At 49.6% G+C, this 26,797-nt stretch overlaps 2 protein-coding genes and 1 pseudogene across 10 annotated transcripts in view; all 3 read right to left on the bottom strand.

The window, feature by feature from the left end:
- Positions 1 to 1,031, bottom strand: part of TLK2 (tousled like kinase 2) — a 103,792-nt gene extending 102,761 nt beyond the window's left edge. For all 3 annotated transcript variants that reach the window (XM_029211519.1, XM_029211521.1, XM_029211520.1), the window contains exon 1: positions 576 to 1,031. The gene's annotated coding sequence lies outside the window, so the exon portion shown is untranslated. The remainder of the gene's footprint in view (positions 1 to 575) is intronic.
- Positions 1,032 to 10,976: 9,945 nt separating this feature from the next.
- METTL2A (methyltransferase like 2A) overlaps positions 10,977 to 26,797 on the bottom strand; it is a 31,610-nt gene continuing 15,789 nt past the window's right edge. For 2 of the 7 annotated variants that reach the window (XR_003792008.1, XR_003792013.1), the window contains 3 exons: positions 24,567 to 24,749; positions 24,366 to 24,434; positions 20,361 to 21,382 (listed from right to left, as the gene is read on the bottom strand). The gene's annotated coding sequence lies outside the window, so the exon portion shown is untranslated. Of the gene's footprint in view, positions 11,149 to 17,280; positions 17,332 to 20,360; positions 21,383 to 24,365; positions 24,435 to 24,566; positions 24,750 to 25,707; positions 26,777 to 26,797 lie in introns of those variants that run through there. The other 5 variants (XR_003792009.1, XR_003792010.1, XR_003792014.1 and 2 more) reach the window with 5 other exon arrangements.
- On the bottom strand, positions 16,087 to 16,673 carry LOC114889325 (annotated as a pseudogene).

The raw sequence follows: 26,797 nt of genomic DNA, 5'->3' as shown, positions 1-26,797 counted from the left end.
CTTCAAGACCCAGGGTTTCTCGGCACGTTTCCTAAACCTCCATCCTCAGGCCTGGCCCGGAAAATGACGCCCCAGCGGTTATTTCATTTAATGTCAACTCATGTTAAGGAAAGATCCACTCTGTTCCATTCCAGCGGGGCCTTAGACTGGGATCCTCCCTGTAGCCCACAGCCAGGAAGCAAGACCGATGGGGCCTGGTCCCGGCGCCCCTCGCCTCCCGCCGGCTCCAAACTTTCCCCAACTCCAGGCCCACCTGTCACGGAGGGAGGGCGGGCCAGCTCTCGGGGGCGCCCGGGAAGCTGCCGGGGCCTCCAGCTGCCCGGGCGCCCCCCTCTCCCCGCCGGCCGCCGGCCCCACTCCCAGGCCGGGGCCGCCTGGGCCTCCCCCATCTTCGGCCCGGCCCCTCAGCGACCCGCAGCCCTCGGAAAGCCCCTCCCGCCTCAGAGCCGAGGAGCTGCGGCCCCGCGCCGGCCCCCGTGTGGGCCCGGGCCGCAGCCTTCTCAGCCGAGGGGGTCGCCCGGATGGTTAATGCCGCAGGCCCGGCGCCCTCCCCCGCTCGGGGCTCAGCCTCTCACCTGCCGCCGCCGCTGCCGCCGCTCCACGCTCCTCCCGGGAGGGGCCCCGACCCGACCCGGCTGCGGACCGCTCTGCTCTCCCCCTGGGCAGGCCCGGGGCGGAGCCGGGGCCTCTCCTGAGCACCGCAACCCCCCGCCCGGGCAGCCGCCGCCGGCGCTGGGCTCCACGAGAGGGCGGGCGGGGGAGGGGGGCCTCGGAGGCCGCAGATCCCCGGGCTCGCGTACAGAGCCAGGCGCCCGACGCGGGCCCGGGCCCGGGCGGCCGCGGGGGGCGCGGGACCGGTCTCCTGGCGCCGGACAAAGGCCAAGGGAGGCACAGAAGGGCCCAGGCCCGGCCGGGAGGTGGGGGCCCACTCGGCTAGGGGCCACTCGGGTGCGGCGTGGAGGGCGGGGGGGGGGTCGGAACCGCTGGTGCCCACGACCCGCCTCCGGCCCCTTAATCCGGATCGGTTCGGTCCGGATTAGTAGTGATCGGTGTAAACACACTAGTGAAACCGCGTGTTTCCTCGCGAGATTTGCACGGCTGGGAGGCAGGGGGGGGTCCAATGGGGGTGGGGGAAGAGCCGACAGTGGGGGAGGAGGGGGAGGGGACGAGGAAGGTGGGGGGGTCCCCGCTGCCCCGGCGCCCCGCCTCCTCCAATCAGCGGCCGGGCTGGCGGGCAGGGGTTAACCAGGGGACCCCGCGCCGGCTGAGGAGGCCGCCGCCTTGCCGGGCGGCTGAAGGAGGGCGGGCGAACGGGCGGCGCCGGCGGACCCGCAGCGACGCTAGGAGAGGTCGGACCCGTTCGGAGCTCCGGAGACCCCACTGCCGTCTACGTAAAATCGGCCCTCGCCCCGCGGGACCGGCCCCAGCCAAGGAGGTTGGGCCGGCGCCCTGGGTCGCGGACCGGAGCTAGAGGGGCCTCGCCGCCGGGGCCGGGCGCTTCCCCGATACGCCTCGTCGAACCCCGCGTCAGCCTAATCCCTGGTCTCCACGAGTTTGGGTGAGAAGTGGGGTTGCTCTGCCCAGGATGGATTTTAGAGGAAGAATGCCCGTGTGCCGGCGAACCCCGCCCGAACTTCCCCGGAGACGCCCAGTTAGTGAGTTGGCTGTGCCCACCCGTGTTGGCCGGCTCCCACGCCCCGCCACTCTCCAAACTCACCCTCCCACTCCCCAAATCCAAGCCGCCTTGGAAAGCGGACAGCGCTTCACCTCCACGTACCTGGTTGGCAGGACGTCTCCAGGGACAAGAGGTCCTCTGGGATCACGGCTGACTCCCTACCCCCACCAGGATGCTGCCCCAAAGGGACTCTCTCGGTGCCCCCGGGGGGAGGTTCCATTTCAACCTTTGATTAACAACAAGGCCCTCCTGGGTACTTAGGGGGCTCGGAGGGTAAGGGCTAGAATGGAGAAAACAGGCCTGCCCCTCAGTGTCTGCTGAGGAATGGGAAATGTGAAAGGGTGCAGTAGCTCCCGCAGCTAGGAGGGCTTCCTGCACAGGAAAAGCCTCCCATTTTGATCACCCAGCACCAGAGAAAAAAATCACATTCTCCACCGACTTCTATGAGCCAGGACACTGACTTCAACGCAAATACCCAACTTTTTATTTTCCTTTGATACTGCCTTGATCAGATGTCTGAAGATGACTTAAGGACTACAGGCAAATCACCTGGGAAAAATTCAGATAATGAACAAGAGCCTTGAACTTTTCCAGGGGGTAGGCAAGTACTTCAAGGGGAGTTTCTGCCTTTCTTTCTTCCTTATTCTTAATTCATCCTGTATTAAGGAACACAGACCTGCTGGAAGGGCAAAGGATGGCAGTTTACTTTTTGTTAGTTGCGCAGCCTTCCAAAGCCTTGGACAAATTCAAGCACTGTGGAAAAACTCCATTCAACCAAGAGTCACCTTGCTTCGAACCCAGCCAGGTTGGGCCCTGTGCACGCACATATTTCCAAAGATAACAATGTTTGAAGGGGAGGGGGAGAGCAAGTTCCAGGCAGAGAAGGGTGAAAAAGGGCAAGGTGAAGGACTATCAAGAGAGCAGGAGAACCAAGAGTACCTTCCCCTACGACTCGAAAAGCAAGTGAGGCAAGCTCTGTCATTATAGCAAATGACACTGGAATGTCTCAAATGAGAAGAGTTTAAAAGGAAGAACACTAGACAGAGTTGGAGCTGAGTTCCAGCCAGCTCTTTCACAGACAAGCTGCATGGACCAGTTACCTAACCTTTCAAGTTTCGCCAACCTCATCTGTGAAGGAGTTTGGACTAGAGGATAATAAGATAATAATAAGGCTATGATTCTATTTTTTGAGCTAATTTTTTATTTTTTTTGGCCACACCATGCGACATGGGAGATCTTAGTTCCCCCGACCAGGGATCAAACCCGTGCCCCCTGCATTGGGAGCACGAAGTGTTAACCACTGGACCACTGGGGAAGTCCCTGAGGTAATTATTTTTTAAAAAATAAAAGTAGTTACTGAAATACAGGAAAAGATGAGATTTTTAGTTTCACTTTGCCTAGTGCATTTTCCTCTGCATGTCAAAGAACTTACACTGCCATAGGTCTGTTCACAGCCCCACTCCACGTTTAACACTCATCCCAACAGGAATTGCTCAAAGGAATTTAATGAATTTGCTTACCACAAAAATGAGGTGCTTCTGTTTATAAGCATCATATAAATGAAAATATCAACAGTAAGGAAAAAGAACAATAGATGGATAATTTCAAAATAAGCTCTGTTGTTGTCAGATGGTTCTCACAATGTAATTTAACCTTGGGTTCATGAACCAACCTGTTTAAAGTGTGTTTACTGGGACTTCCCTGGCGGTTCAGTGGTTAAGACTGTGCTTCCAATGCAGGGGGCTCGGGTTCGATCCCTGGTCGGGGAACTAAGATTCCACATGCCACGTGGCCAGAAATTAATTAATTAATTAATTAAAGTGTGTTTGCTCACAGGGCAACTTTGTGAGACTCAACTTGTCATAGACTGGCAAATGGTGACACTCTCCATGCAAAGGCCCAATTCCCATCAGCTTCAGAAGGCTCAAACATGGATTCATTTAGATGTGCACGTTGATCATCTGGTCCTTCCTGCCTTCAGTGTATGACAAGTCCTCCAGGTTCATGTTCATAGTCACAGAGAGGACCAGGGCACTGGTGTTCCCCAAGCTGTGCTCTGCACATCTCGATAGGTTAAATGCTTTAAAGGGAGTAGATGTACATTGGACCTCGGGAAACTCTAGGTTAAAGTGGAATCCTTTATTTCAGTACTACTTAGAGCCTAAAATGTACAATAGGCATATGACAATCTCCAGGTGGGGGATCAGGGTATTCAGTGGTTTCCTATTTGATGTTTGGAACCACCACCCTGGTTTTCTGTTGGCTGGTTTGTGGTTTCAAGTACTCATGGGAGAGGTGTTTTGAGAAAGACACTGGGAAAAACTAAAGTAGTTCTAGCACTCTTTTGCCCTTTCACCTGTACCACACTAAAGAATGTCCAGCACCTTCTTCAATGTTTCTTAATGTCCACCATCTGGCATATATTACTGAGCAGGGGGCCTTACGTGCACCTTTTCCAGAAGGGGCCTGCAGTGTGGTGGCTAAGAGGACAAACTTCCTAGTCAAGCCCCCTGGTTTTCATCTTGGCCCTGCCTCTTACCAGCTGTGTGGCCTTAGGCAAGATATTTAACTTTTCTAAGCCTCAGTTTCTTTATCCATCAAATGGTGTTAAAAACCTCACAGGACTGTTGGAAGATGAAATGAGATAATGGTGTGTGCCTGACAGAGTAATCCCTAAATAAATGGTCCCCAAACCACATTTCTACCAAGGATGTAGACGTTTGTCATTAGATTGGTTAGCAGCACACAGTTTAACTTCAGAAACCAGGCTGCCAATGTACTGTTTGTGGGGCTATTTTCTTCATAACAGAAAAAGGACTTGATGTCCCTTTAAAGAAAGCATTACCAAAAAAAAAAAAAAGTATTACATTTTATTTTGGGGGGGGGGGGCGGGTAAGTAGAGAAAAATGTAAAAGTCATCTGGTCTGTTTATGTTCTTCCCCCATCCTGGAGAATTGAGGGTTTCTAATGGTGAGAAGAAATAACAAATTTTGTGAAGGCAATATTTCCACTATAAATTCTGGTCGGCAGGGCAGCGTAGAACGTCAGGGCACTGGTGGTTGGAATGAACTAGGTCCTAACCCTGTCTCTTCACCTGTCAGTTTCCTCATCTGAAAACTGGCCAGCACACCTAATCCCATGAGTGGCTTTAATTAAAGTTGAAATAGTGATAGGAAATGCCTTGTAACTGTGCCTGACATACAGTAGGCATTTGGTCAGTGTTATTTCCTCCCTTCTCCCCATTCCTAACAAAGTGGAAAAGCATCTGGTTGCCGTGAAAGTGCACTATAGATGAAATAAATTCAGATCTCAGCCTGCGTAAGATTCTCTGCCAATCTCTCCCCTATCTCTATGTTTTTCATACCCTTCTTCTGCCCAGCTTGCTTCAGAAAGCTTTCCTGAGCAAGTCTCCTTGACACACTTTACTTTCTTTATCGTCATGCGTTCTTCCCCACAGCCCAGTGATGCTGGAACAATATTCTTATTCTCCTGGAGAGTACCTCCCTTCTTTAATTTCCTCTTTCAACTCCCTCCCCAAATGTTACTTTTTAATACTTGTCTTCCCTGAATTGTGTGTTCCTTCTTCCCAGCAGCTGAAATGTAAAAGAAACAAGTAGAGGAGCAAAGCGAATAAATGCCCCTGAAAAGTAACAAGCCCCCTCCCCTGAGCTATTGAATCCTCCATTTTGGTCTTTCTCAGAAAACGTCAAGATAGGGAACAACAGCAAACACATTGCATTTGTGGAAGCTGGCAAAAGTGTATTTTATAAATCTTAGTTCTTCCATTGACCTTTCATATTAGGCTTAAGTAATCAACCTTCAGACACAGTGGCACAGGTCATGGGGAAAGGGGGCCCAAGCCCACAGAGAAGACAGAAGGGGATCATTCGGCTAGTGGCCTTGGGCATGGTCAGCCCAGAAAGGCAAGTCAGAAGATGGATGAGTTAAGAATGAGTTTTATTTTTAATGGCTGAAAGAATATCAAAAGAAGAATAGTATTTCGTGACGTGAAAATTACATAAACTAATTTTGGTGTCCATTAGTAAAGTTTCATTAGAACACAGCCACACTAATTCCTTTACATACAGTCTGTGGCTGACTTTGCACTACAAATGGCAGAATTGAGTAGTTGTGACAGGCAGGCAAAGCCTAAAATGTTTAGTATCTGGTCCTTTACAGAAAAACTTAGTCAACCCTTGCTCTAGGCCAGGGCTTCGCAAATTGGACCAAGCATACGTATCCCTTGGGCATCTTGCCAAAATGCATCTGGGATAGGGCCTGAGAGTCTGCATTTCTGACAGCCCCAGGTGATGCTGTTGCTGCGGGTCTGCAGCCCACACTGGATTTCAATGCTCTGAAGGCTTGTCTGTTACATTAGTGAAAGCTTTATGTGAATGCTTTGTTAAGTACAGTGAGCAGATCTTTAAAAATATGAAAATTGGAGTGTAACCCATGATAATAACCTCAGTCGAATCTTCCACATTTCATTCCACTGTTTTGGCATCATGTGACAGCCTGAATAGCCGTGGAAATGGATTTGCCAGCCACCTTGCTGAGGCCAAAGGGGTGGCAGCCCCAGCCCTCTTGTGATGTGGTGCTTCCTCTTACTGGCCCTAAACGTACCAGTCCAACTACAGAAGGGCCTTCTGTGTCCTGGTATTGCAGAATTGGAAAGGAGATCTGAGTTCACCTTATGCAAAATACTCGACTCTTCCAACTGCAGGCAAGCAGTCCTCTCCCAGCTCTTTCTTCAGTGAGCAGTGCTTCTCAGGGTGACAAACCCTTGCAGAAACAGCTTGGATTCAAGTCCCAGCCCTTCTACATACATGTTCTGAGACCCAAGGACACGTGACTTCTGGAGCCTCGATTTCCTTATCCATGCAATGGAGATAATGTATGTAAAGCACCTGGCTTACTGCCGGATTCCTGCCAGGTGCTTCCAACCTGAAAGCATCATAAAACTTACATCCAAACCCTGCTCCTCCCCCTACCTAACTCATGTTAGAAAATGTCATTTCCATTCTTTCGTTATTTATATCAAAAACCCTGGAATCATCCTCTCTTACACCCTTATCCCCAGCACCTCCACTCCAGCCTCACTGGCCTCCTCTCACACCTCAGGGCCTTTGTACCTACTATCCCTCTACCTGGAACACTTTCACCAGACACTTAGCAGGTGTGGCCACATGTTACTGCATTGCATGGAATGTGTCCTATCTTCTGCGTATGTGTGATAATGATACGGAGCTGGCAAGTGGCTGCCTTTCCATGATAGAGTGAGAAGAACCTGCAGGCCGTTTCAAGAGACAACCATGCTAGGCTTTTGAGTAGAAATAAATGAGGAGGGCAGTTTGAAAAGAAAGACCATTTCATCACAAGAAAAACAATTTTGGGGGCTTCCTTGGTGGTGCAGTGGTTAAGAATCTGCCTGCCAATGCAGGGGACACAGGTTCGAGCCCTGGTCCGGGAAGATCCCACATGCCGCAAAGCAACTAAGCCTGTGCACCACAACTACTGAGCCTGTGTTCTAGAGCCCATGAGCGACAACTACTGAGCCCACGTGCCAAAACTACTGAGCCCGTGCGCCTAGAGCCCGTGCTCCGCAACAAGAGAAGCCACTGCAGTGAGAAGCCTGTGCACCACAACGAAGAGTAGCCCCCAACTCACCGCAATTAAAGAAAGCCCACGCGCAGCAACGAACACCCAACACAGCCAAAAATAAATACAATAAATAAATTTTTAAAAAAGAAAAAATTTTCTTCTACTTCTTTAACTTTGTATCTATATGCGATGGTGGCTGTTCACTAAACTTATTGTGACAATCATTTCATGATGTATGTAAGTCATTATGCTGTACACCTTAAACCTATACAGTGCTGTAGGTCAGTTATATCTCGATAAAACTGGAAGATAAAAACAAAATAAAAAGAGCAAATCCCAAAACCAAATCCTTGCTCTCAGGTGCATGACAGTGAGAGAAACAGACAAAAAACACAAAACTATATGTCAGAGGTGCTGAGTGTCATGGAGAAATAGAAAGCAGGGTACGAGGATAGAGTGCTAGACCCAGTGGTGGCAGGGATGCTACTTTATATAGGGAGGTAGGTCAGGGACAGCTGTTCTCTGATAACGTGACGTCTGAAACGAAGGTGCAAACCTTGTCACCGTCTGGGGGAAGAGCCTTCCAGGCAGAGAGAACAGTAAGTGAAAATGGCCTGGGGCCAGGACCAGCATGTTTGCAGCAGGATGACTTGTCAGGCATAACTGCAGCGTCTCTCTGGGCCTTCTGGGCCTTGCACGACAGGGTGAGAAGATGCCTGCTGCTGAGCCGGGCATGGGTGTAGGCCACAGTTTCACCAAGGTTTCGACATAATAAGGTGCTTTATGCTGCAGTGAGATTCAGTGTCTTGAGCCTGCGTTTAATGCCTGATCCCAAAGGGCAGGGATTATAACAAAAAGCATTTATTGAGCATTTATGGGGAAGGCACTGGAATGAGAGCATGTTCATTATTACCTTTAATCCTTTCAACCTTGAGGGAGGCCCACCATACAGAGGAGGAGGAGACAGTGGAGAGGAGGTGAGGGAGTTCTCTGAAAGGCGGTCTGGCTCCAGGACCGGTGCCCTCTGCCCCACCAGGCAGGGTTAGCGCGGGCCAGGGCGCGCAGTGCTCAATCCTGCCCCTCCTGGCTGACTCCAGGTTCCACCTGCTCCTTTAGTTTGCTTCAGTTAACACTAACTTTCTGTCACCTGCTTCTGGCTTCTGGCTTCATTACCCCATATTTATTGTGTTTCACAGCTTTCCTCCCTGGCCATTAGTTTCCACCTCCTCTGAAGGTGTGGATGTGGGCAGCTGGTTAGTCACTTAGGTAAGACTCTTACCAAACTCACCGTTGCACAGGATCTGGTTCTCAGGTCTTCGGGTCCCCCTGGTCCCAGAGTTAGTCCAATTTGGGAAGAACCTCATCAAAATGCTGAGAATGGTACATAACCCTGTGTGCCAACTCGTTCACAGCCCTGGATGCCAACTCGTTCATTTCAAAAGGGGAATGTGACTGCCAAGTGGCAACATTTGACCCACAGACGCTGATCCCAGGATAGCTGCTTGGAAGGCTCCTCCGAGCAAGGAGCAAGGGAAAGGGCATGGGTGAGCAAGGGAAAGGGCATGGCCTTAATGGCTCCACCGCGCACAGTTGTGTTCAGCTGCCGTTCCCAATTCCTCGAAATAGGGCCCTGTCTTCTAAAGGGACAGGACGCTGGGTCTGTCCCTCTCATGAAATTACACCAGAGCCCTGCTTTTTAGACTCCCCTCTCTTGGACTTTCCTCTTCTGAAACCACAATGTATATATATATAGGCTTACATTTTCTTGGAAATTTGGATAACCCATTTTTAGCCAAAGTTGCTGCTTTGTAGGTAGCTGATCTCCATCACCGTGGAGTCTTCCAAGTTTTGTTCTCTGGTTTTGCAGGTATCTTGGTGAGGCCTCATGTTTGAGACTCTGCTTTAATATTCATTAGCATAAGACTTTCAGAAAGTTACTTCAACTTCCTCCTCTATCAAACCGGGAACTAACACCTATTCTCCTCTCAGCGTTGCTCTAAGGATTAAGTCAGTTAACACAATAAAGTCTTCTGGGGCTTCCCTGGTGGCGCAGTGGTTGAGAGTCTGCCTGCCGATGCAGGGGACGCGGGTTTGTGCCCCGGCCCGGGAAGATCCCACATGCCGCGGAGCGGCTGGGCCCGTGAGCCATAGCCGCTGAGCCTGCGTTTCCGGAGCCTGTGCTCCGCAACGGGAGAGGCCACAACAGTGAGAGGCCCACGTACCGCAAAAACAAAAACAAAAACAACAACAACAGCAACAAAAAAAAGTCTTCTGAAATTTAGGGGGGAAAAAAAGTGTCATGTAAATGCAAAACAGAATTATTCTTTCAAGGCAAGTTTCCCCTAAAACAACAGTTTAAGCAACAGGGAAAGACGGTGACAGTACAGCTGGCCCTGCACACGATCTGCAGCCTACACTGCCCATTCACGCAGCAGCCCAGCAGCCCTTGTCAATGGGAGTGTGGTTCCATCAGGTCCAAGAACCACTGCCCTAATAAATACTGCCTCAATGTGAAGCCATCCACAGACTCTGGCTATTGTGTTTCCCTGGTCTCCCTGTGCTTTGTCCAGATTTAGTTTTTAGTTGCAGAGTAAATGCGATGCTCTGAAAGGAATATAAGACACAGAGTCACAAGCCTTGGGTTCAAAACTCAGCTCTGCCGCGCGTGCTGGGTGACGCTCAGCCAAGTGTCCTCCCCTCCGCCTGAAGCCCCCGCCCCCCCGTAAAATGGGGCTGCTCACATGACCTGCCCTTTAGAGCTGATGTGAGGATGGGATGAGGTAACCGAGGTTCAGAAAGATTAGTGTGGTGTCTGGCATGCAGAAGACACTCCAATGATGCTTGTTAAATGTCATTGATTTGTTTGACGAGAGAAAGCAGTTTATCACTAGTCTTCTCCTCAAAATGCTTTCTTTCTTCAGAGGTTTTAACTTTTGCCTGACAAACCAAGCTCTTGTGTCTGTTAAGAATGTTTTTTATCTTCCTATTCTAACAAAATATTCGGAAGCCAAAATAGATACTGCGTATGTGCATGGGGGACAGACTTTCTTGGTCACTGTTTTAGCCACCCAGACAGTGGTGTTTTAGCTCCCACGTTTCTTAAATGGTAGCAGGGCAAGATTTTACTTTTGCTGTTTCAATCACCGGCATCGATGTTGCAATATCACATAGTAACAGGTTCCCCAATCTGATTACTGGCTTAGTATCTTATTGACCAGCTGATCCGTTCCACTCCTGTATCAGAGCAGGAAATATCCTGATAGGTTCTTTTCTTCCACCACAGGTATAAGACTCACCTAAGTTACGAAGTCCTTTTTCCCTGGGGCGCCCCTTATACATATCTCCACACTGACAATCCAGGAGCTGGACAGAAGGACCTGTGGGATTGGAATGTGGGGAAGGGGCTGCACTGGGAGGCCTTTGGTGGTCACAGTGCCCAGAGGCTGCATCCCACCTGGCACTGATTCAGCATTTGCATGCTCCCACCTGCCCCATTTGGCTAGAACAGGTGAGAGCTGGTCCTGTGTCCTTGTGGGTCCTACATCTCCTGCCCTCCCCTTGCCGTGCTCCCCATAGGATTGGACACCTCCAGGATGTAGGCCTGGGTTGGGTTCTCCAGCCCCTGGTGACTCATCTCCCCAGTGGAAAAAGTATGAAAATTGTACTTGTTACGTTAACAGATTCCTGAGAGCTGCCCCCGTTGTCCATTGAGGGAGTTTCCATCTTATAATTGGGAAAACAGAGGTGGTAGGTGTGAGGCAGAGAGCCTGAGCTGGGAGCAAAGCTGATCCAGGGTCCAGTCCAAGCTCTCCTGTCCTGGACTCCGTGAACTTGAGCTGGTTACTTCATCTTCCCAGCCTCACCTTCCACATCTGTAAAAGGGGGATGCAATGCCCATCTTAGAGGGTGGAGTTAGGCCCTTAAAGCATCAAGCACAGCACTGAGCACAACAGGGACTCAGTAACCGGGGGCTTCTTTATATTGTTCACACTTCAAATGGACTGTTTAGTCTTTTCAGTAAGTCCCCAGACTAGAGCTGGGTCCCAGCACTGAGCTGACTGAAGCATGACTGCAGAGGCCCTAGCAGCACCGGCCACAGAAGGGGGATTCAGGTGTCTCCACCCCCCTCCTTGGGGGCAGCAATTCCCCCGTCCCCCACCCCCCATAAAGCCCAGACAGTAAATATTTTAGGTTTTGCAGGCCATGTTGTCTCTGTTACAAGTCTCACCCTGCCAGCACAGCAGGAAGATAGCCACAGATGATACGTAATTGAAAGACTGTGGCCGTGTTCCAGTTAAAAGTTTATTTGCAAAAACAGGCAGTTTGCCAGCCCCCTCATAACTCTCAAATTTTGGCTCACACCAGAATCGCCTGGGGGGTGTCTTCCAACACACCTTGCTGGGCCTCACCCCCAGGGCTTCTGACTCTGTGGGTCTGGGCTGGGCCTGCATTTGTGTTTCTAAAAACTTCTGGGTGACACTCCTGCTGCGGGCCTGGGAACCATTTTGAGAACCACCAAAGCTTTTCCCTCTCCCTTCTTTCTCTGTGCAGCTGAAACACTTTATTCCTACTGCAAAAGAGCATTTATTGTGTTTTACTGTGGTTAGTGGTTTGTGTGTGGGTCTCTGGGATCCGTTCCTAACCATCTTCCTACCCCAGCGCCCGACAGTAGCCGCTGCTCATCATGAGCACTGAACTCAAGGGAGGTCACGGGCACAGGAGCCCTGGGTCCAGCTCTGCTCCTTGGTGGACATTTCTCTCTGGAGCTCTGTGCGACACCCTGTCACGGAGAAGAGGAAAAGGGACTTTGCCCCCCTGCCTATCCAGAAAACAGATCAGGAGAGGAGACATTCCCTGCTCAGACTAGACCTTGAACCTGGACTCTTTTCTAAGGAAATGAAACGAGGGTTGGGGGTTTGGTTTGATTTAATTTTGTTATGTTTTTGCTTTGTGATGTATGAGTGTGGGGGGTTGAATCCAGACAGCTGACTGATGTGGAAAACCACATTTCTGAGTTGCAGAGACTAAGAAGGCATTTAAAATGACCTGCAGTCAGGGTTTTTTCCTCAGATCAGGCAGAATCCAGTTTGGTCCTGATAAAAATAAATAATATTTGATGGGCTTCCCTGGTGGCGCAGTGGTTGAGAATCCGCCTGCCAATGCAGGGGACATGGGTTCGAGCCCTGGTCCGGGAAGATCCCACATGCCGCGGAGCCACTGAGCCCCTGTGCCACAAATGCTGAGCCTGTGCTCTAGAGCCTGCGAGCCACAACTGCTGAGACCGCGTGCCACAACTACTGAAGCTCGCACGCCTAGAGCCTGTGCTCTGCAACAAGAGAAGCCACCGCAATGAGAAGCCCGCGCACCACAATGAAGAGTAGCCCCCGCTAGCCGCAACTAAAGAAAGCCTGCGCGCAGCAACAAAGACCCAACGCAGCCAAAAATAAATAAAAATAATAAATCAATTTATTTTTAAAAATAAAAATAAATAAATAATATTTGAGACCTTCCCTATCCTGAGTGGCATGAGTACAACTCCTGGGTCCAACTCCCTCTTTTGGAACTTAGTGCCTTACTCCTGGTTTTTTGTTTTTTTTTTTCCCCGGTACGCGGGCCTCTCACCGCTGCGGCCTCTCCTGTTGCAGAGCACAGGCTCCGGACGCACAGGCTCAGCGGCCATGGCTCACAGGCCCAGCCACTCCGCGGCATGTGGGATCTTCCCGGACCAGAGCACGAACCTACGTCCCCTGCATCGGCAGGCGGACTCCCAACCACTGAGCCACCAGGGAAGCCCCTTACTTCTGGTTTTTATCCTGAGGACACTGCGAGTAGATAGAGCCAGGTGTGGACCCACACGTGCTTTCCCACCTCTTCTTGCTGGTGGGCATGGAGGAGGCCCCACAGGAGCTCACCAGAGACAGGGAGCAACTTAGTCCTGGGCTGGTGTAACAGTGACCTTCCTCTTCCCAATTCCCAGGCCTCTCCGATGCAAGCTTACAAGGGAATTCCTTTTGATCTGTGAAGTTTCAAGGCCATCCATACCTAACCTTCCGTGCCTCACTCTCTCCTTTCCAAACTAACAGACAAACAGGGAGAAAGGACTCCTTCCCCTCCCCATCTTGATGTGCTCTGTGAACACTGCCCAAGGTCCAGACATTTGCTGCTCATCTAGACTGTGGTGCAGAAAGCTATGAGCTATGACCCAGTAACCTGGAGCACGTGAAGTTAGCACGGCAAGGGAGCAGGAGTGACCCGACTGGCTTAGAACTCCTTCTGATATTCCCTGTCCCTGCCACCTCGTTACCCCTGCCTGCCAATCAGTTTTGCATCAATAAACTTTATGTTCCGGGCTTTGCCAGATGAATGAAAGGCGAGCAGCTAAAGACTGATCTCTGACCTCAGCACGTAAACAGCCTACAGATTGGACTTGACAGTTAATAAAGGAAAGGCCTAGCAATTCTCTGATGCCTTTTTGCCTTAATTAGATTGAGCATTCATAAGCTTTGGGGAAGTCTTCAATTTGAAGAGGAAGACCCCACAAGACAGGAATTCACATCTCTACCCATTCATCCGTTCAGACTGTCTGCCCCTCAGTCTCTACTCACTGACACTGGTGCCACCCTATTACCTGTGCTCAGTGCTGTGCTAACGGCTGTCGAGCACAGCGGCTGTAAGAATTCCAGAAGTCCGCACCATACTCTACTGGAAGACAGCGTCCAGCTCGGCAGTCAAGCACATGCTTCGCTTCAGACAAATCCAAGCCTGAATCCTGATTCTGCCGGGTGACCTTTGGCAAGTTATTTAACCTGTCTGCCCTCAGTTTCCTCTTGGGGTTAATAATACCAACTGCCAAGGGTTGTCATCAGGACTAAGTGAGACCATCTGTGTGAGGCTTGCAGCACAGAGCCTGGTGCTTAGCAGTGACGCCAGACGTGGAAGTCCCAGCACAGTGCTCGTGGTTCGCTGGGCCGGCTCTCGGGCTGAGAGGCTCCTCCCCTTGCCCTGGCCTTCTGCCTGCCACTGGGGAGCCAGTGATGATAGGCAAGGTCTCTGCCTTCAGCGGCCTGAGAGGCCTACTGTTGACAATGCTTTTAGTTTCTTCATCTATAAAATGGAGGTAGTGGTGATAATCCTCCTTGGAGGACCAGGGAAGAGCCTAGCACAGAAGCCTGCAAATGCACTTTGCCGAAGGAAACGACTCTGGGAATATTAGATGCCGGTAGCAGCCTCTGGCTTGTCATTGGATGCCATGGCCCCTGCAGGCTGTCTTTAATAATAGATACTTTAAAATTCCTGAACCCGCTTCAAGCTATATTTGCTCACACACGGAGGTTTATTCAGTGTTAATCACATTAACGTGCTGTTTCATTTCACGCTGTGCAATGCCAGCTTCAGCGAGAGCCCAGAGACAGCAGAATTTACGCTCAAAGGGACCCCGTACTGCGTTTATCCAAGCGTCGTCAAGGCATCTCAGCGCCCCAGCAACCTCCGGGCCACCCCCCTGCTCCCCCAGGGGTGCCCTCAAGCCGTAAGCAGTCTTCCTTTCAAGTATCTCTCTGTATCTCTTGGTTTTTACCCTCAATTAGAAACCTCTTAGGCAAGTGTCCAATTTTTACTAGCCATCTTTAATCCTTTAACAACCCAAACACATGCTATTCGGTAAAAGCTCTCCATCAGGTCTCATAAGGGACCCTGAGTGAACAGGAGTTTGCAGGGTCCTTTGAGAGCCCCCGGTCCAATCCCCTCATGTTACAGATGGAAAAACTGAGGAGCAGAGGGGTAAGGACTTCAATCTCTCCCCTGTTGGCTCCTTCCCTAAGCTGATGAATAATCGCCATTCAGATCTTAAACACCAAACAAATTTGCCACTTTTTCTTTGGCTCTGTGCCTCAATCTGCTTGAAACAACCACTTGCCCTCCTGACTCTTGTCCGCTGAGAGCCTCAGATCCTACTTCCTGAGGGGTTGCCCCCCCACACTGATCCCAGGGCCCAGCGCAGCACCTCAGTGCAGTGTCCCCTCCAAGCTCGGGGCCACCCGTCGGCCAGTCTTCCCAAGGACTTTTTCCGGCACCTCTCACCCCTTTCTTACAACATCAATTTCTCCCTTTCCATGGGAACATTCCTGTCAACATACCCTCTTGCTCTCATTTTAAACATTTTTGTGTAAAACCCTCCCTTGACCTCACGATCCCCTCCTGGTACTATACCATTTCTCCCCTTGAAAACTTGGCTGTTTCCACTTCCTCTACAGCTGCCATCAACTTCTTTTTTTGTTTGTTTTTTAGAGTAAACGGTGTTTATTTTTTGTTGAATTTTTTCAATCAAATGGAATTGCTTAATTTAAAAAAACTTCTCTCTTTTCTCTTTAGATACTACAGACAATTTCATTTTACCTCAGCAGACACCTAGAAACAAAACACTGGACCCACCAGAGAAAACAGGGCAATAAAAGCATCAGAAATTCAAATCAACTATGGAAGACCTACTGTTAGCTGGCAGCTCTCAATTCTAAACAGAAGTGTCCCAGAACCTATCAGGTTTGACAAAAGTTTCTTAGAACTTGGGATTTGGGAAAGTTGGACTCCAACTGAATTCTATTACAAAGAGGGAAATTAAGGTCGATGCATCAAATGAACACCCAAAGAAACATTTAAAAAACGTGTTTGAGGGACTTCCCTGGCAGTTCAGTGGTTAAGACTCTGTGATTCCACTGCAGCGTACATGGGTTTGATCCCTGGTCGGGGAACTAAGATCCCACAGGCCATGCGGCCAAAAAAAATAAAATAAAAATATTTTTAACAAGTGTTTGACTAAAACTCAGTACGTGAGATTATTAAGTAATAACGTGTCCTCCTAGTTACTTTGTCCTGGAATATATATAGGTTATTTGTAGCCATCACTGCTACAATATTTTCTGAAAGATGCCAAGCTGTATGCAAGATCTTTTTGCTAAAGTCCAGACTGTCGACACTGATCTCGTCTTTTCTCTGCTTGCCCCTCACGCACACCGCTCAGTTTTAGGATAGCTTGGGGTTTGCTGTTTTCCCTCGAGGCCTCAAGAGTAACATCACACTTGCTATTTCGGTCAAACATCCTGAAGAAGTTGTTGTAGGAGCCTGTTATAATGACACTGTCTGACCCATTCCACACACACTCAAATTTATCAAAAATGCAGTTATTTTTGTAGAGGGAGCACAGCCTGCTGCAGAGGTAGCTGTGAACCAGGTAAGTCTCAGTGGGCCGGTTTTCCATGTTGAGATCCCAAACTTTGATGGTCAGATAGTCTCTGGTCATGATATACCTCCCACTGTGGCTGAACTTCACATCCGAAATCGGAGAGATAATTTCAGAGAATAACGACCTGTTGCTTGGATCTTCCGGCTCTTCAAAAACTGGTCATGGAGGGTCTCCGGGGAGGCAGGGGGTGTGGGGGGCAGCTGTGGTTCACTGTGGGGGCAAGGACACTGATGGCAGAGGCACTGGGGACCAGTCATCTGCGTGAACTCTCTTGGAGGCTGCCACCCCCGCACCACCCAACAACCTGCAGGCTCTGGTGCTGGGATGCCTCAAGCCAAACAACAAACAGGGTGGGAACACAGCCCTGCCAGTTCACTCTATTTTTTTTTCCTTTTTTTTAATTTTTAAAATTTATTTATTTATTTAATTTTGGGCTGCCTTGGATCTTTCCTGCTGCGCGCGGTCTTTCTCTAGTTGTGGCAAGCAGGCGCTATATTCTTCGTTGCGGTGACTGGCTTTCTCATTGTGGTGTCTTCTCTTGTTGCAGAGCACGGGCTCTAGGCATGCGGGCTTCAGTAGTTGTGGCACGTGGGCTCAGTAGTTGCAGCTCGTGGGCTCTAGAGCGCAGGCTCAGTAGTTGTGGTGCACAGGCTTAGTTGCTCCGCGGCATGTTGGATCTTCCCGGAGCGGGGCTTGAACCCGTGTCCCCTGCACTGGCAGGCAGATTCTTAACCACTGCGCCACCAGGGCTTCTGCAGTGGAAGTGTGGAGTCTTAACCATCCGACTGCCAGGGAAGTCCCTAGGAAAAATTTAAGCCTACAGGAAAGTTGAAAAAGTGTTAAAACAGCCCCCCACCTAGATTTTCCAATTAGCATTTTGCCACATATGCTATATCTCTCTCTCTAATAGATAACGTACCTATATATAAACTATGTATATACCTATGTATATACCTATATATAACATAAATACAATTTATATAAATATTACATATATTATATGTAACATATACAGATATATATGTATAGTTTGTTATTGTTGAACCACTGGAAAACTTTCAGGCATCTTGCTCCCTCACCCCTAAATACTACAACACTACAACATGTGTCTCCTAAGAACCAGACCTCTCTCACGTAACTGAAACTGCACAACTCAGATGGGACTCGAACCCATGGGCTGGGACTCGAACCCACTGTCTTTTAATTGAGATCACACACCTGGTCTCAGGACTTAATGAAGCTCAGATTCTTTATGTCTCAGTGCAGAAGTAATTCAGCAAGAGGCAAAGTGATAGGTAAAAAGTGGATTTATTTAGAGAGATACACATTCCATAGACAGAATGCAGTCTGCCTCAAAAGGCAAGAGCAACCCCAAAATATGGGGTGGTTAGTTTAGGTTGTTGTTTTTTTTTGCCACATGGCTTGCGGGATCTTAGTTACGTGACCAGGTATTGAACCCAGGCCAAGGCAGTGAAAGCGTGGAGTCCTAACCACTGGACTGCCAGGGAATTCCCTGGGGTGGTTAGTTTTACGGGCTGGATAATTACATAGGCTAATTATGCAATTAACCAGCCCATAAAAGTGGGAGAATTATTCCAACTATTTGGCGGGGGAGGGCAGGGGTTTCCAAGAATTGGGCCACTGCCCACTTTTTAGCCTTTTATGGTTAGCCTCAGAACGATCATGGTGCCCGCGAGTGTGCCATTTAGATGCTAATGTATTACAATGAGCGTATAATGAGACTCAAGGTCTACTGAAAGTGGAATCTTCCACCATCTTGGGCCTAATCAGTTCTAACCAGTTTCTGTGGTATCTTCAACAGCTATGTCATTCTTTTAAAGTTGTGCCCTGCCTTCTTCCCTCCTGTTTCTTTTTTTTGGCTGCACCACATGACATGTGGAATCTTAGTTCCCCCACCAGGGAATGAAACCCCGCCCCCTGCAGTGGAAGTGTGGAGTCTTAACCACTGGATCGCCAGGGAAGCCCCTTCCCCATGTTTCATAACCACAGACCATTATCACACCCAAGAAATTAAATGCTGATACAATAATCTAATATAAAGTCCATTTTCATATTTCTTCATTTGCCCCCAAAAGGTCCTCCATAGCTACTTTTTTTTTTTTTTTTTGCGGTACGCGGGACTCTCACTGTTGTGGCCTCCGCTCCGCGGCATGTGGGATCTTCCCGGACCGGGGCACGAACCCGCGTCCCCTGCATCGGCAGGCGGACTCTCAACCACTGCGCCACCAGGGAAGCCCCATAGCTACTTTTTTTTTCTTCTTCTTCTTTGCGGTACGTGGGCCTCTCACTGCTGTGGCCTCTCCCGCCGCAAAGCACAGGCTCCGGACGCGCAGGACCAGCGGCCATGGCCGCGGCATGTGGCATCCTCCCGGACCGGGGCACGAACCCACGTCCCCTGCATCGGCAGGCGGACTCCCAACCACCGCGCCACCAGGGAAGCCCCCCATAGCTACTTTTTAATCCAGCTTTCATTCAGGGAAGAAGCCCACCCCAATTTAACTTTCAGATCCACCACTCCACCCAGAGCGTTCAAAGTCGGGTGACTTCTTTACCAAATCTAAAAAGCCCTCACTGGCCTTGGCAGGGGGGTCACCCAGGGCAGTCTCCAATGTGGGCTTCTGGGTCAAAACACATTCGGTTCCCCCCCTCCCTTCCTTGCTCCGTCCCCTCTACCAGTCCTGTGAATGTTGGGGGACCCCAGGCCTTTGTGCTGGGCCCCTTCTCTCCAGTTCCCAGGTGGTCTCATCTAGGCTGGTGGCTTTAACACCAGCCGCACGCTGATGCCACCCATATTTCCAGCATCCAAGCTCTGACATCCCCCAACTCCAGACTGATGTACCCCACTGCTTTCTTCTCAGCACCTCCCCTGTGACGGGCCATCAACATCTCAAACTTAACATGTCCACACTGAGGTCTTAACGTCTTCCCTTCCTTCCCATCTCAGTAACAGCATCCCCCTCACCTATCATCTGCCCCGACTCCACCCTTCCCTCACCAGCCCCCCAACCACTGGGTCTTGTCTGGACCGTGCTCCCTGCATCTTCCCCGCCGCCTCTGACGTCTGGTCCACCCTCAGGGGTCTGCATAGCGCGGGAGCCTCCAAACTGCTCCTTACGCTTGCCCCCCCCACCAGCACATTTTCCAGCATTGCTAATCTTTTAAAATTGTAATTCAGGTCAGACCACTCCCTCTTTTAAAACCCTCCAACAGCTTCTCCTTGTAATGAGAAAACTCCCAACTCAGCGGGGTTTCTGAGGCCCCTGGTGGTCTAGTCCTGGCTTTCTCTAACCTACTCCACCATTCTTTCCGGTGACCCTACCCTGGCCTCCACTTAGTTCCTTAAATACCCAGGCTTTACCCCCTTGGGCCTTTTGTTTCTACAGGCTCTCCCCGCTGGCTGCTACGCCCTTACCCTGGGTCTCAAGGTCGGCCTGCCTGTTGGAGATCGGCCCCCGGCTCTAAGCTCACGCCGCCCTCTCCAGGCAATCTCCTGGGGAGGGCCCTGATTGGCTTAGCTGGTATCACATGAACACCCTTGTCCAATCATCTGTGGCCAAGAACAGGTCACTGGGAGGAAAACACGGCTGCCAGGAGTTGCACTGGTTCCCTTGGGGGTTGGAGGTTTGGGGCAGGGGAGCGGTTTTGGGGGAAGAAGGTGGGCAATGTCTGTAAGTCTGCTCAGCCTTCAGTGCGCTCGGCCTCTCAGCAGCGCTTAACCTATTGGGAACTACCCCTTTTATTTTTCCAATAAAATGTCTATTTTAGCCAACTCTTTTACTGATAAAAGAGTTTAAAAATACAGAAAATAACAAGGGGGCAAAAAAACAGGATTACACCAGCTGAGGACAACCACTGTTAGCCTCCATCGGCTCTGTTGTCGCCTCCCTGGTCAATCTCCAGCCATGAACCTTGAATGGATCCTCACCTTCCACCGCTTCTGCTTTTTCATTGTATATCTGGATTCTTTCTCCCATTTTTTTTTTTCGGCTCTCACTGAGATATCACCCACTGCAATGGCTTCAACCAACCACCACGTTTATGCGGGTGATTCCCTAACTGAAATACTTTCCCACCAATTTCTTGGTTTCAGATTTGTATCTGGCTGCAGGATGGCCCCACAGGATGGCCCCACAGGATGGCCGTGGGTGGCTCAAACTGGGAGGCTCTCCTTCCATACCCTGAAGTCTCTTGCTTCTTCTCTGGATTGAAGCCCTAATTATGGCATTGATGAAGTAAAATTCATATTCTATGGCAAGATGAGAAAAATTTAAACAAAATTTTTCTTTGCCTGTTTGGGCCTCCTGTCTCCCCTTTAGTGTGTAGTGTGCATCTGCATCAACCAGACCCTCTTAAGCAATAACCTTCCTTCTTAATCTTGTAGGGGGCCACAATGACCCATGACCCACTACTCACTGTGCATGTGTCGGTCTGGATTGTGTCAACTGTCAATACTACATCATTTGAGGTAGGACCCTTTGTCTCAAAAACTTATATAACTGTGCTTTGACCTCTAACTGATGGAACAGTCCTCAGAGTTTTCTGAAAGACTGTCTCCAGGGTTATAATCCTCAGGTTAGCTCCAATAAAATTTTCCATTTCTTTCTCAGAGAACTGTCCCATGTACCATCCTTCCAGAACAGCCATGATCCTGTCCATTTGCTGCTCTTCCCCCATAAACGGGTCTTTGTGAAATTCCATTTCTTTGGCTAGACACCATCATCCCATCCCCATCCACTTGGTAAACTCATCTTCCAAGACCCTGCCCAAGGGTTACCTGCTCTGTAACATCCTCCCGAGAAGTCCTGCTCTTCTGTGCTCCAGGAAAATGCCATTTATGGAAGCCATTTCTGTACAAATAAATGTAAAAAGCCTGGATTTTTTCCTCGATGCCACGGATGCCACCGTCCCAAATTCCTGACCCACTGAGACTTTGCTCAAACAGTTAGACTGCCCTATATGCATACAGAAATGCTAAAGACTTTACACAACAATTCTCTCCACAGATGTTTCCCTGAGACACAGTGTGGGCTGGGCAGAGGGGGAAGGTAGAGTGAGGGGTTCACTCACATCTACCTCCATCAACTCTGCCCCTCCATCTGGGAGGCTGATGCCACCTGAGGGGCCTAGTCACATTGTGACTTTCATGGGCTCTGGGCACTTTTGATTTCATGAGCCCTTTCCTCTATTCATTAAAATTTTTTTTTTTTGCGGTACGCAGGCCTCTCACTGTTGTGGCCTCTCCCGTTGCAGAGCACAGGCTCCGGACGCACAGGCTCAGCGGCCATGGCTCACGGGCCCAGCCGCTCCGCGGCATGTGGGATCTTCCCGGACCGGGGCACGAACCCATGTCCCCTGCATCAGCAGGCAGACTCTCAACCACTGCACCACCAGGGAAGCCCCCCATTTTTTTTTTAAAATAAATGTATTGGTATAAAAACAAACATAACCTAGGCTGCCTTCATTATCATATATTCATTTCCAACTATTCATTTTTTCCTTCTGTTTTTTTTTTAATTTACTAAAAATTTTTTTTTTAATCTTTGGCTGCACCAGGCGGCTTGCGGGCTTGTGGGATCTTAGTTCCCCGAGCAGGGATTGAACCTGGGCCCTCCAGTAAAAGCGCGAAGTCCTACCCACTGGAAAACCATGGAATTCCCCTCTTCTGGTTTTAAAATAAATCAAATTAAAACGTTTTCAAGAGCCCCTAAAAGTATTGTGGGCCCAAGTCAATGCACTGTAAAGGAGATTGTGCCCTGTGCCTCATGAAGAAGCTGACTCTGGCTGAGGGCAACAGCCTGAAACTCACTGAAAGCTCGAAGGTTTTATCTCCTCTTAACTGTTCTTTGAGACTTGAGAGAAGATGTAGATTAATGCTTCTTGCTACAATCTTATCAAGACTCAGGGACACATGGTTATTCTCTCTAGGCAAAAGTTGCCAAGGGACATACCATCTATATAACTGCTAAATACACAACGTATGATAAAGCGTGCCTTGCGCAAACTAGCCTTATAAATACATAATAGCCCACAGAGGTTGGCTCTCAATGCTGTCCCCTCAAGGAGTTAGGATGGAGTTATGGGGGCCGCTTGGGCTGCTGGATGATTATTATTGTTCATACCTGGCTGACAGTTGAGGAAACTGAGAATTAGAGGAATCTGGCAACTGAGCCAAGATGATGCAGAGCACAAATGAATTAGTGACTCCAGGATTTCAATCCTGGTCTGTGCTCTTATGAGTTGTTTTGGACAGACAGACAGAGTTTGAGGTGCTTGAGGGCCTTCTAGGGGAGAGAGACATCAGGAGGTATTTAGATAAACTAGTTCAAGGATCAAGTGAGATCCTTAGCTTGTGACATAGATTTGGGAATTATCCAAGTGTTGGTGGCATTTAAAGATTCAAAGTGGATCAGCTTGTTCACTCTGTTGCAATCTCTGTACCATGAAACCACCCTGAGTGGGCCCCCTCCCTTGGGGAGATGAGCAGCTTTGCTCTCTTGTGGACTCTTACTCCCTACCCTTTCCCAGGTATGCCTGGCTCCTGAGAAACATTTACAGGGCAACTTCTGTCCACAGGCCCTGGGCTACCAGCTTGGGCTTCCATCTCCAGCCCCACTATTTCCTGCTGGATTAGATGCCAGAACTTGACTTTCCTCACTTTGATGCCTGATCTCTCTGTGGAACCAGCACCTCTGTGCACTCACCCACACAGTAGTATTTATTGAGCACCAACTATGTGCAGGACACCATTGTAGGTACTGAGGATACAACTGTGCACAAAGTTGACAAAGTCTCTTGAACCCAAGGAGCTTATAGTCTAGAGGCAGGAGGCAGACAATAAACAAATAATAGTTCCAGGTGTCAGGAATACAATAAAGCCTCATAATGTGGCGTGAGTGAGGGCACGGGAGGGCTCTGAGGAATGGCGGTGACACTGGTCAAGGTTGTTGGTGGGAAAGGAGTCTCAGAGGGGGGATGTTGCAGCTGAGCCCTGAATGAGGAGATGGCAGCGGCTGTGAGGAGATAGGGTGCGTGCAGGGCCCTTCCAGCAGGAGCAGTGAGCTGTGCGGGTCCAGGCTTGGTATGCCTGGAAGGCCCCCCTGATGGGGGGGAGGGGCTTGGAAAGGCAGAAAGAGCCAAGGCAGGCAGGGGGTCCTGCCCTGGGTGAAAGGCCCAACCTAGGGCCACCAAGGACCAGCTGACGAGATGGGAAGAGAAGACCCCTTTTTCCTGGGGAAGGAGAAAGAGGGAGGAAAAGCAGCAAGGAAGAAGCAGCAGCAGGATCGGGGCCCTTGTTAAAAAATTGTTAAGAATTTCAACATGGTGACAGCAGAGCATTGAACCTGGTGAGGGCCCTTCTGAGCACCAAGCATGGTGCCACTCAACAGGACATGGTCCATGACACTGGCCCCAACCCAGTGGAGACCCTTGGGAAGATGAGGCACGGAATCCAGGTCCTCCTTTCACCCCAGGCTGAGCCTCACCTCGCAGGCAGGGCCACAGGACACAGGGTAAAGGTGGTGGGTTAAAATTTTCTATTTTGATGAAAATGTTGCAAACTGTACAATGTTGCAAAACCAACATAATTTATGTAGCTGATTTCATGGACTTTTGATTACACTTCTGACAGTTGCAGTGTTCTTCTTTCCCTTGGGAGATTTGGGGCAGATGGGGCCCGGGAATCTCTCCTCCTCACAATAGGGTTAACCTCTGAGCAGGTGTGACATGTTCCCTGGCAGGCACAGTTGGTTGGAGCCAAGAATGTTTAACCCCCTATATTATGTCAAATATCATTTATATCAAACCACCCCTCCTTAATCTTAGGCTAATTACCTTATGATTAACACTGGTCCTCTGACCTTGGTAAACCATTTACTCTCCCCGAACTTCAGATTTCCTCATCTGTAAAAAGGAGATAATTATACTTCACAGGGGTGCTGTGAGGATTAAACATATGAAAAGCCTTTTTAGAGTATTAAGGTCTAAACAAATGCCAGGTAGTGTTACTACAGATCTGCTCAGTGGTTGCCTCACCCGTGCAGGCAGGGGATTCGGGACAGCCACGGCTTGACAGAAGCCTCTCTTTGTGCCACTGACTCTGAGGCTCTGGTGTATTCTTAGCAATCAACTTCTGATCTTCAGTTTCTCAAGCAGCTTCCTTTCCTGGGGAGATCCCCTTGGCTTGTCAGGTATGCCTCAGATCACAGATCAATAATCCTGGTTTATATAAGAGACTCTTGTGAGTTGGGCTGCCTTCATAATTTTAATTGTCCCTAAATGAACCGAGAAGAATCCAGATCCTGGGCCTGAGGGTCTGAAGGAGACAAGTAATCATTCTCTCTAATTTCTTAGTGCACTTGGGTAATACTCTTAATTAGTTTTTTAAATTAATCGGTAGTTGCGGCATGCAGGGCTCTCTAGTTGTGGCGCGCGGGCTGTAGAGCAGGCAGGCTTAGTTGCCCCGCGGCATGTGTGATCTTAGTTCCCCGACCAGAGATCGAACCTGAGTCCCCTGCATTGGAAGGTGGAGTCTTAACCACTGGACCACCAGCGAACTCCTAGTAATATGCTTATTAAAAGGTGCTAAAGGCAGATACTTTTATTACAAGAGTGAGCAATGGTCCCCTAAGCTTCTATTTGTGATGCAGTGTTGCCCATGCCGTGGGGTGGAGTCTACCAAGATCCTTAGGCCTTTGCAGTGGCCGTTCCTTCTGCCTTGAAGGCCCTGCCTCCACACATCCCATGAAAAATGTCACCTCCTCCAGGAGATCTTCTCTGCCCACCCCACCTCAGAGGGCCCTTTCCCCTGCTCCCCGTCACCTCTCTATCCTCCCTACCCTGCTCAATTCTTCCTGGCATATGCCCACCTGACTCATGTTTTATAGGTTTACTGTTGGAATTGCCCCATTTAAGTGTGAGCTCCGAGAGAGCTGTGACTCTGCTCTGTCCACTGCGGTGTTTCCAGGCCTGGGGCTCAGAGCTTTTGACCAGCAATGGGATCCAGATAGAACTTATATTATTCTCTTGTTTTCATTGTATTTATTTTTTAAAAATACTTTTGTTCAGGACAAATACTTATTTTACATTTATCACAGTGATATAAAGTTTCCTTTAAAAATAAATTTAAGAATGTAAGTAATTTTAAAAGATCAAGTAAATAATGGTGGTGCCCAGATGTCACATAAAGGGTGCTCTGTGGATGCCTTTTGGGGACTCTGCTTGGTCTGTAAACCCATTCTGGCAACTGCTTACTCCTAAATGTGTGTGCACGTGCACACACACACACACACACAAACACACTCATATTACAGAGACATCAAGCCTTAGGGTTGATGGTCGCCTCCTACAAGTGGACCAAGGAGCAAGGAAGGTCCTTGGCCAGACTGGGGAGTGCTGGTGAGTACACACTTCCCAGGGCTCCTGAGGCCCCTCTACCTTTCTGCCTGGGCGTCCATGAGACACTCTGTGTCCTCCCACCTTCTGTTTTCTCCCTTAAGCCAGCTTGAGCTGCTGATACTTGCAACCACAGTCCTGTACACTACGGTCTTCTGAAGTTAAATACAAACTGTGTGCCAATGCATGTCTGTTGTCGGGGGTGGGGGCATGGCAGGAAAAAGCTACTTAGTCATTCAGTCCTCATGCATCGTGCACGACCGTGGGCCAGGTGCTGGCTACTCGGCCAAGTGCTGAGAATACAAAGTTCCCAAGGAATTCATCATTTCCTGAGCTCCACTGAGTGTCAGCCTTAATCACCCAATAAATGCTGAGCAACGGGAAGCAAGGCTGAGCAGGGCATGGGGGGCTCACTGGCGGCACAGGACGTGAGGGCTTTCTCCAGTCCTGCTCCTCCCCGTGGAAGTGTTTAAAGTGTGGCTCCTTCTAAGGATTTTCTTTTTTTTGCTGCGCCATGGGCTTAGTTCCCCAACTAGGGATTGAACCTGGGACCTCAGCAGTGAAAGCATGGAGTCCTAACCACTGGACCACCAGGGAATTCCTGGATATTTTAAGTTTTAATGGAGAAAGGAAGGTGGGGGATGAATGAATGAATGCAATTTGGGGCTTACCTCAGGGTGAAGATGCCAAATTTGAGCCCTTGGTCAAGGTTACTGGCTACTGTGTCTCAGGGCCCCCACTGGAGCATGGAATCTGACTGTGGCTGTTTGTCCTGTAACTTGGTCATGTAGTACAGTCCACTGACTACAGTCAAGAGGCAATCGATATCCAATCTTGCACCTAGAAATTCACTGGAGTAAAGTGAGGTGGCT

Source organism: Monodon monoceros, unplaced genomic scaffold (genome assembly GCF_005190385.1).
Source record: "Monodon monoceros isolate NGI ecotype Baffin Bay Population unplaced genomic scaffold, NGI_Narwhal_1 Super_Scaffold_9, whole genome shotgun sequence".
In the NCBI taxonomy this organism is placed as follows: Eukaryota; Metazoa; Chordata; class Mammalia; order Artiodactyla; family Monodontidae; genus Monodon; species Monodon monoceros.
Note: the sequence above shows the minus strand (reverse complement) of the source record. Positions and strands in the feature narration are given on the sequence as shown.